This window comes from Eptesicus fuscus, chromosome 7 (assembly GCF_027574615.1).
Source record: "Eptesicus fuscus isolate TK198812 chromosome 7, DD_ASM_mEF_20220401, whole genome shotgun sequence".
NCBI classification, from domain to species: Eukaryota; Metazoa; Chordata; class Mammalia; order Chiroptera; family Vespertilionidae; genus Eptesicus; species Eptesicus fuscus.
In genome coordinates this window covers 33,609,749-33,618,057 of record NC_072479.1, presented here as the reverse complement: position 1 = coordinate 33,618,057, position 8,309 = coordinate 33,609,749, and the positions used below count along the sequence as shown (strand labels likewise).

Sequence of the window (8,309 nt, the reverse complement as noted above, 5' to 3'; positions counted from 1 at the left end):
TGTTCATTTCTTTTTTTCTTGGAGACTAAACATACCAGACAACATTAGTAGAGCAATCAGCAAAGCATTCAGCGTTCTTTCCCAGGGTCTTTTGGCTTCACTGGCAGCACAGATCTGGACCGGCAAAGAAATCATGAACTGTTTTTAATAAGTTTCACATAAAATTCTTATGCCCTAAGAGTCTATTATTACACATAATTATAACAAGTAGATTTTGGGTCTAGGGATCTATATTTTAAAATCTAATAATTACAGAAACTCGCTTGTTCTATATTAACTTGAGGTCGCTAATTTCTTAGTTTAGAGCCAACATGGAATTTTATAAAGAATAAGGGAATAATAAGTATGTAGGCTACAAAAAGAACACTTCTATTTTTAGAACCAGTATCCACCAAATGGGAAATGTTAGTGATGTCTAATGAGATTTTTTGTACCAAGATTTGAGAAAATACTCTTGCTTCTGTTAACATTTACAAAGATGTATAAATGAATACAGATGATGATTTTTAAGGATTTTATTTGAATCAGTCCCCCTTCCAATGTTATTACTGTCTAAAACCCCAGAGCATAAATATGCTACAACTGATTAAAAGCCACTGTCGAGATGTGATGTTTATATTAGGGACCCTCAACAACTGTTTAACACTCATCTACGCTCATATTAATAAGTTGTGCTTACAGATGTATCCATTATTTTTTAAAAGAATTTTGTAAGTTTAATGTGAAATTTTAAAAAGTACAAATAGAAGTTCGCTTTCTTTAATTTATAAAAACACACGAGTAGAAACAAAAGCAAATTAAACATTACTACATTTATTTACACCACTACCTAGTTTTTCATACCAACGCTGCCATTCAAACACTAGGAAGCAGGTGGCAATTTAGGAAAGAGAGAAAACAAAGCCAACTTTTCCACCACGTGGATTCTGTACTGCGTCGAGCTGTGCTCACAGAGACGGCGTCTCTGGTTCTCTGTGCGGGGGTTGAGTTGTGAATAACACGGAACCTGTCCAAAAGCTGAGGGATGATGGGTTGTACGCTGATGCATTGTCATACCTTCCAAACAACGGTGGGGCTACCCGCTTGTCACTTTTAGGGACTGAAAACCAGGCTTTCTCTTGAAGTTGAACCAAACACAACTTCTTATGTTCCCCCGGTTTTGAAATATGGGCAGGACGATATGGATGCCGAGGAGGTTCAAAATTTGGTCTCCACCAGTTACCAATACAGTCACCAATGACCCAGTTTTGCAGGACTCCATCCTGACGACTATTTCTGTCATGAACGTCTTAGTCCTTCAGCTTCATCTTCTCCTGGGTTCAGTCCACCACCAGGTAGTTTGAAGAAAGTTGTTCCCAGCTGGAGCAGTAACACATGGGGTAGCCGGTGCCCATGTACAATCAGAACCCCTGCTACAGTCCTGCTCATCCAATTTTATCAAATTCCTCTCTCATGTGTTGAAATCTGTCTGCCATATAGAAGTCCCTTCCTTCCTTCCTTCCTTCCTTCCTTCCTTCCTTCCTTCCTTCCTTCCATTTTATTTTAAATATATTTATTTATTTTTAGAGATAGGTGAAGGGAGAGGGAGAGAAGAACATTCATTGGAGAGCAAAACATCAGATTGGCTGCCTCCTGCACATGCCCTACCGGGGGGATCCATCCTGCAACCCAGGCCTGTGCTCTGATGGAGAATTGAACCAGCAACCTTTCTGTGCAAAGAACGACACCCAACCAACCGAGCCAGACCAGCCAGGACGAGAGGCTCTTTTGTACCAAAAGTGTAATTGGTGAGAGGGTAGAGGGTGATGGTGGGCCCCAAGGTGAGGCGCTTGGCCTGCTGGGTGTACTTGTTGCAGAAAAAGCTAACACCCCACTCCCTCCGCCGGTGGGTCTGCTAGCTACGGGGCTGGGTGCACCGCAGTCTTGCTGGTGAGCAAAGGGGGAGAGACAGGGCGGCAGACTGTCCCGTTGGGGCAGTGGTTGTCTGCATCCCACTCAGCAGCCATTAACAGAGACATACCCATTCTTAACTCAGTGGTTTCCCGCTGAACTGAGCAAAAGAAAAAAAAAAAAAAGATTGGCATATTGATAAAGGGCAAATTCAGCCCCTTTAAAAAAAATCTGGCAATATTTGAAGTAAAATTATAACGGAAATTTTAACTAAACTTTTAAAACGTTGACTAATAATTATATGTAAGAAGTAGTCCTTAAGGATGCCTATTTATATAATTTTCCATTTGAAATCTTGTTTAACATTTCCCTTATTAAGCCTCTAAATGTATTTTGCCTCTTTATTTTTTCCAACTAGATCATTTTAAAAATGAAAACCCCTCAATATTGTTCTTTGCTTTTTTGAACTTATATTATTCTCTTTATTGACATCGAATATTATTTTACTGAATTATTGAATCATTTGTTCATTCACTCAGTTTAGGTGTGTCTCACACTATAGGGGTTTGGAGTTGCCTGTGTGCCTTACGCATAATTCTAGCCCAGGCAGCAGGAGAAACACTTAGAAGTGCATTTCTTGAACTGTTCTCAGCAGCCATTGTAACTTGCCTTTAGGGTTACAGTCTCAGGGGGAGAGGGGTGGAAGTGAGTTACCAAATGTTGCTCCTCCTCCCCACGCACCCCCGCCCCAATCCAGACGTAAAGGAAAGAGGACAGGTGAGGGGTGAACTCCACACTTACAGCCACTGGCATGAGCAAGGAGGCGCTGAGGTGTGAGGATGGAGAGGGCCTTTTCACATCTGTGATTCCAAGTTACCAGCACGCCTTCTCCTCCACGCTTGCTCTGCTTCCTTCACTCACGCCTCTGTGACATCCTAGCTTCTTGCCCGAGAATTCTCAGGTCTGACAAGGAGAGGCTACAGGATCAACTCCAACTCTGCAATTCTATGATGTTCACTAAATCGTTTTATTTATTAATCTTGGTAAATGACAACACGCTTCTTTAAGCATAGATATCACTGTATAATATCTTTGTTAGGTTCAATGCATATCTTTTTTTTCTGTTACTGCACTAGTTTTACCTCCTAGCCTATCACACATATTTTGCACGCTTAAAATAGCCTCTAAAATGGATTCAATTTGTATGAAGTGTAAAGGGAAGAAATGACTCATTTCAGGGACTTCGACAAAAATAAGACGTGCTGCTGACATGGTCTGTAGGAGGACTGACGAAACTCATGGCCTATTATAACTCCTGGGAGGGGTGGCGGGGTGAGGGAGAGGGGGAGAAAACCAGGCTTCACAAAGGGGGGCCTGTTTTAGCCGAGTCTCCACAGCTGTGTAGGAAACAAGGTAGCTCATGGGCAAAAACATGGAAAGTCTGGGGCTTCTTCTGAGAGTGCAAATATATTACTGTGCATGGAGCTTAGCGGGGGCCTTAATCATTAAGCCCTCAGAACAATGAGGTGCTTGGTTCGGGTCAGCATCAAACAGGTCTTAGGAACAAAGCCTGTGGCTCGTGGACCACAGAAACAGAGTTTTGGTCAAACTGAAGATAACATCGAGGCCTTCGTTGTGTTTCCGCTCCAGGCCCAGAGAAGCAGGATGACCGCACTGTCCACATCCTTGCGAAGCTAGACAGAACAACGCCTAGGTGACATCAGGACCAGATGCTGATCGCCAACCCCTGTCCCGGCCCCAGCCAATCAGCAGAGATGGAGACCCTGACTCCCTTAGTCACCATGATTAATGATGGCCCCCTATGTAACCAACCCATCCCCTAATAGCATCTGGAAATTGAAATCTGTTTAAAAAATCTCTCCACCTTTCATCGCTCTACAAATAAGTTTTTTTCCCCTTTTTTTGATATCCGTTTCTGATTTGCATCCAAAGGCATGTATTTTAGTTGTATATGTATTTTTATTCCTTAGTTTGTGTAATATTAAGTTGAAAAATTTAAATAAAATATTCATGGTTCTTTCTGGCAAATTTAGTTATTCTTCTACTACATAAGGTAATTCAACAGGTTTAAAGCCCAGGCTTTTGGCAATGAGTTGACAATAATTACCTTTGTATAAGGGTGGAGTTCCCTTGTTTCTTTACACTTCTCCACTCTTGCAAACCATCCTGCTCCCACCAAACAGCTGACCCAAAGGTGACTCATGTTCTTCACACAAACACACCTTTAATTTATACACTTCCTACATCTGAAATGCCTCTTACCCCATTCAAACTCTTTCCATAAAAAATGTTTAATTTAAAAAATAAATGCCAAATTACAGGAAATCTTATACACTTCCCCACTGGGATGCCTCTCACTCCATGCAAATCCTATCCATTAAAAACAGTTTAATTTTAAAAATATCGCTTTATAGAAAACTTGGAAAATATAAGAAGAAATATTACCTGTAAAACTACTCCCTTGTACAAAATGATGTATTTTGGTCCATTTGACCTAGCCTTTTTAAACCTAGTTTTTAAAATTGTGGAAGTAATACAGAGCTTTTCTTTCCAGTAATGGCAGAACAGCTTGGACTAAGTCTCTCACAAATAACAATTATGGATTCTGGGCACTCTCCCTCCTGGGAGCACAGCCACACCTTCTGCCTCTCTCCCCTTCTCTGTCTCCTTCCCCGCACCAGGCCGGTTTTCCTGGCCTCTCTCATCCTCCTAAGCTCTGGGGGTCCTTCTTTTGCCTCTGTAACTTGTTTCCTGGGCCCATTTCTTCCACCAATCACTTCTTCTACATCTGAGGCTTTCTAAATAAACTTCCTCTTATCAAACAAACAAACAAACAAACAATTACGGACTCTGGACAAAATATAAGAAATACTTAGAGACTGACCTACAGCAGGCATAAATTGGAGCGAACTCTGCCCTGGGAAAAAGGGAACTACACTTGGTGAGATCCGTGTTTAAACAGATTTACTCCTGAGGGTGTTCCCTTGTGAGTGCAGTGGAGGGCAGCTAGAACTTAAGCTGGATCTTGCAGCCTGAGGTGTCAGAGGACAGGGTTTGGGGCTGCTAGAACAACTGAAAACTGAGGGAAGATTTTGGAAATAAGAGCCATAGATATGAGAGTCCCAAAATCTGTGTATAAACTTGCTTCAAATTCATGGATGGCCTCTTAATTGCGCATGCATGATCTCCGAAAGCTCAGGAAAGCAGCAACTAGAAAATGCTGAGGAGAAATTTTGGTTGTTGCCTATCAGGAAAGAGATAGAATATGGGTTTTGAAACCTACCTATATTCTTAGTCCACTTGGCTGTTATAACAAACTAGTGACCCGGTGCACGGATTCATGCACATTGAAAGGAAATTAATTAGAAGGTGGCCAGTGGGGCTGGACTGGGCGAGATGGGCCGGACACACCCTGGAGACAACCTTCCGAGGTCCCTGCCCAGCCGGCTGCACCTGTGGTGGCGCAGAGTGAGTGGGGTCCCTCCAGCAGGTGGGGGGTCCCTTGGCCTGGTGGAATCGCTTGGATCCACGAGGAATTGGGCTCCCTCCTCTCTGGTTCTGGGGTGCATCACCCAAGAACTGCCACTGCCAAGTCACCACAGCTTGGCAGCTCCTGTGTTGAGCATCTGCCCCCTGGTGGTGTGGGTGGGTCATATCTACCGGCTGGTCAGAAGGTCACTTAGCCTTTTATATATATACTAGTAGCCCGTTTGCACGAAGATTCGTGCAATAGACCTTCATACACCTGGCTGCCTGCACCAGTTTTCTGCTGGCACCGGGGACCCAGGCCTTGGATGTGGCCACCGCCTTCTACCTTCTTTCAGGGTCCCGGCTTGGCCCTGGGCGGTGGCCTTGGGCTGGCTGCACCCAGCGTCCCTGCTACCCGATCTCTGAGTTTCGGGCTCTACCCCCAGTAGGTAGGGGTCCGGGAGCAGGCACCCGGCTGGCGCCCAAGCCCGGAAAGCCCCGGGCGGCTTTCCAGGCCTTTGGCTCCTCCGCACCCCAGCGTCCCTGCGACCCGATCGCAGGAGCGAGCCGACCCCCCAGGTCGGCGCAGACGCTTCCCTGCAACGGTTTCCTGGTGGGCGTGGTTGGTGGGCGTGGCTTGGGCATAGCGAAGGTGCGGTCAATTTGCATATTTGTCTATTATAAGGTAAGATAGACTAGAAGCCCAGTGCATGAAATTTGTGCTTGGGGGTATGTGTCCCTCAGCCCAGCCTGCACGCTCTCCAATCTGGGACCCCTTGAGAGATGTCCGACTGTCGTTTAGGCCCGATCCTAGTAGGATCGGGCCTAAATGGGCAGCCGGACATCCCTCTCACAATCCAGGACTGCTGGCTCCCAACTGCTCACCTGCCTGCCTTCTGATTGCCCCTAACCCCTTCTGTCTGACAGCCTGATCACCCCCTAACCACTCCCCTGCCAGCCTGATTGATGCCTAACTGCTCCCCTGCCAGCCTGATTGCCCCTAACTGCCCTCACCTGCAGGCCTGGTCACCCCTAACTTCCCTCCCCTGCAGGCCTGGTCCCCCCTAACTGCCCTCCCCTGCAGGCCTGGTCCCCCCCAACTGCTTTCCCCTGCAGGCCTGGTTCCCCCGCAACTGCCCTTCCCTGCAGGCCCGGTTGCCCCCAACTTCCCTCCTTTGCCAGCCTGGTCACCCCAAACTGCCCTCCCCTGCAGGCCTGATCCCTCCCAGCTGCCCTCCTCTGCTGGCCATCTTGTGTCCACATGGGGGCAGCCATCTTGTATGTTGCAGTGATGGTCAATTTGCATATTACTCTTTTATTAGATAGGATATCACAGGCTGGCTTATAAATATTAATCATTTATTTCTCACAGTTCTGGAGGCTGGAAGTCCAAGCAGAGTCAGGGAGGGCCTTCTTCCAGGTCACAGATTTCTCATTGTGTCCGCACATGGTGGGAGGATCTAGGGAGCTCTGTAGGATCTCTTTTATAAAAGCACTAATCCCATTCGTGAAAGCTCCACCCCATTATGTAATCACCTCCTAAGGCCCGTTCCTAATACTATAACATTGGGTGTTAGAAATAAATCATGTGAATTTTAGGGAGACACAAACATTCAGACCACAGTACCTACTAAGTCAGAGGGGCTTGGTAAACACTTCAAAAAAAGTTTTCCTTTTTTTTCTCTTAAATGCTTTTATTGATTTCAGAGAGAGGAAGGGAGAGGGAGAGAGATATAGAAACAATGATGAGAGAGGAACATTGATCAGCTGCCTTCTGCAGGACCCCTACCTACTGGGGGTAGAGCCCGAAACTCAGGCATGTGCCCAGACCGGAATCTCTGGTTTATAGGTCAACCACTGAACCACACTGGCTGGGCAACACTTCAAGTTTTCAGTCAAAAATAGAGAGGGGCCATACCTTTAGAGTAAAAACTATTTTCCAGGACTAAAGTTTTGCTCAAATGTTAAGAATAAATTGGAAGTAGATCCATCATAAAAGTATATAAAGTAAGCTTACAGAAGTTCAGAGTCATCAGCCAGTAACTTAGCTGCCTGCTAGAATGGAAATCAGAACTCTTCAGAGGAAAATGAATTCATGTTCATGGACAATTATTATCTACAATGTCCAGGATAAAATATATTAAACATGTAGAGAAACAGATAATGTGACTCAAGATCAAGAGAAAAAGTAGTTAATAGTAACAGACCCTGACATGACCCTTACTGGTCCCAGAGTTAAAAAATTAGGTATTTATGGTAACTATGTAAATTATTCCAAAATTTTGCTTTAACATATTCTAATATGTTAGAATTAGCAGGCAAGAACTTTAAAGCCGTTATAATTTTTTTCAAAGACTTATAGGAACAAAATAGTCATAGGCCTCAAAGGTGAGAAGACAGTTATGTTGATTTTTAAAATTTTAAGCTTGCAAGACTCCTCGATTTTTAAGACACTTGCCTTCCCATACCTGCAGTTTTAGGCTTTTTGTCTCTCTAGCAAGCAGAGAAAAAGTGATGTTAAGGGGATTGGCTACCCCCGCCCCACACCACCCCGAAGTGTATGGGGCTGTTGTGAAGTTGCTTGTCTCATATAAAAAAATTCCTTCTGGCCGGGCCAGCGTGGCTTGAGTGTAGACCTATGAAGCAGGAGGACACGGTTTGAATCCTGGTCAGGGCACATGCCCTGGTTGCAGGCTCCATCCCTCCTGTGGGGCGCGCAGGAGGCAGCCGATTAATGATTCTCTCTCATCATTGATGTTTTTCTCTCTCTTTCCCTCTCTGAAATCAATAAAAATAAATCTTAAAAAAAAAAAACAACCCTTCTGTTTTGATTTCCTAGTAAAATGGACTCGTTTTGTCTGCATGTGCCCTTTCCCCCATCCAGGGTATATGTGTGATGATGGGACACATGAGCTTTTATTTTTAAACCA

At 44.7% G+C, this 8,309-nt stretch overlaps 1 pseudogene; it reads right to left on the bottom strand.

The window, feature by feature from the left end:
* Window positions 1–924: 924 nt before the first annotated feature.
* LOC129149655 (cleavage and polyadenylation specificity factor subunit 5-like) lies at window positions 925–4,114 on the bottom strand (annotated as a pseudogene).
* Between the last annotated feature and the right edge of the window lie 4,195 nt (window positions 4,115–8,309).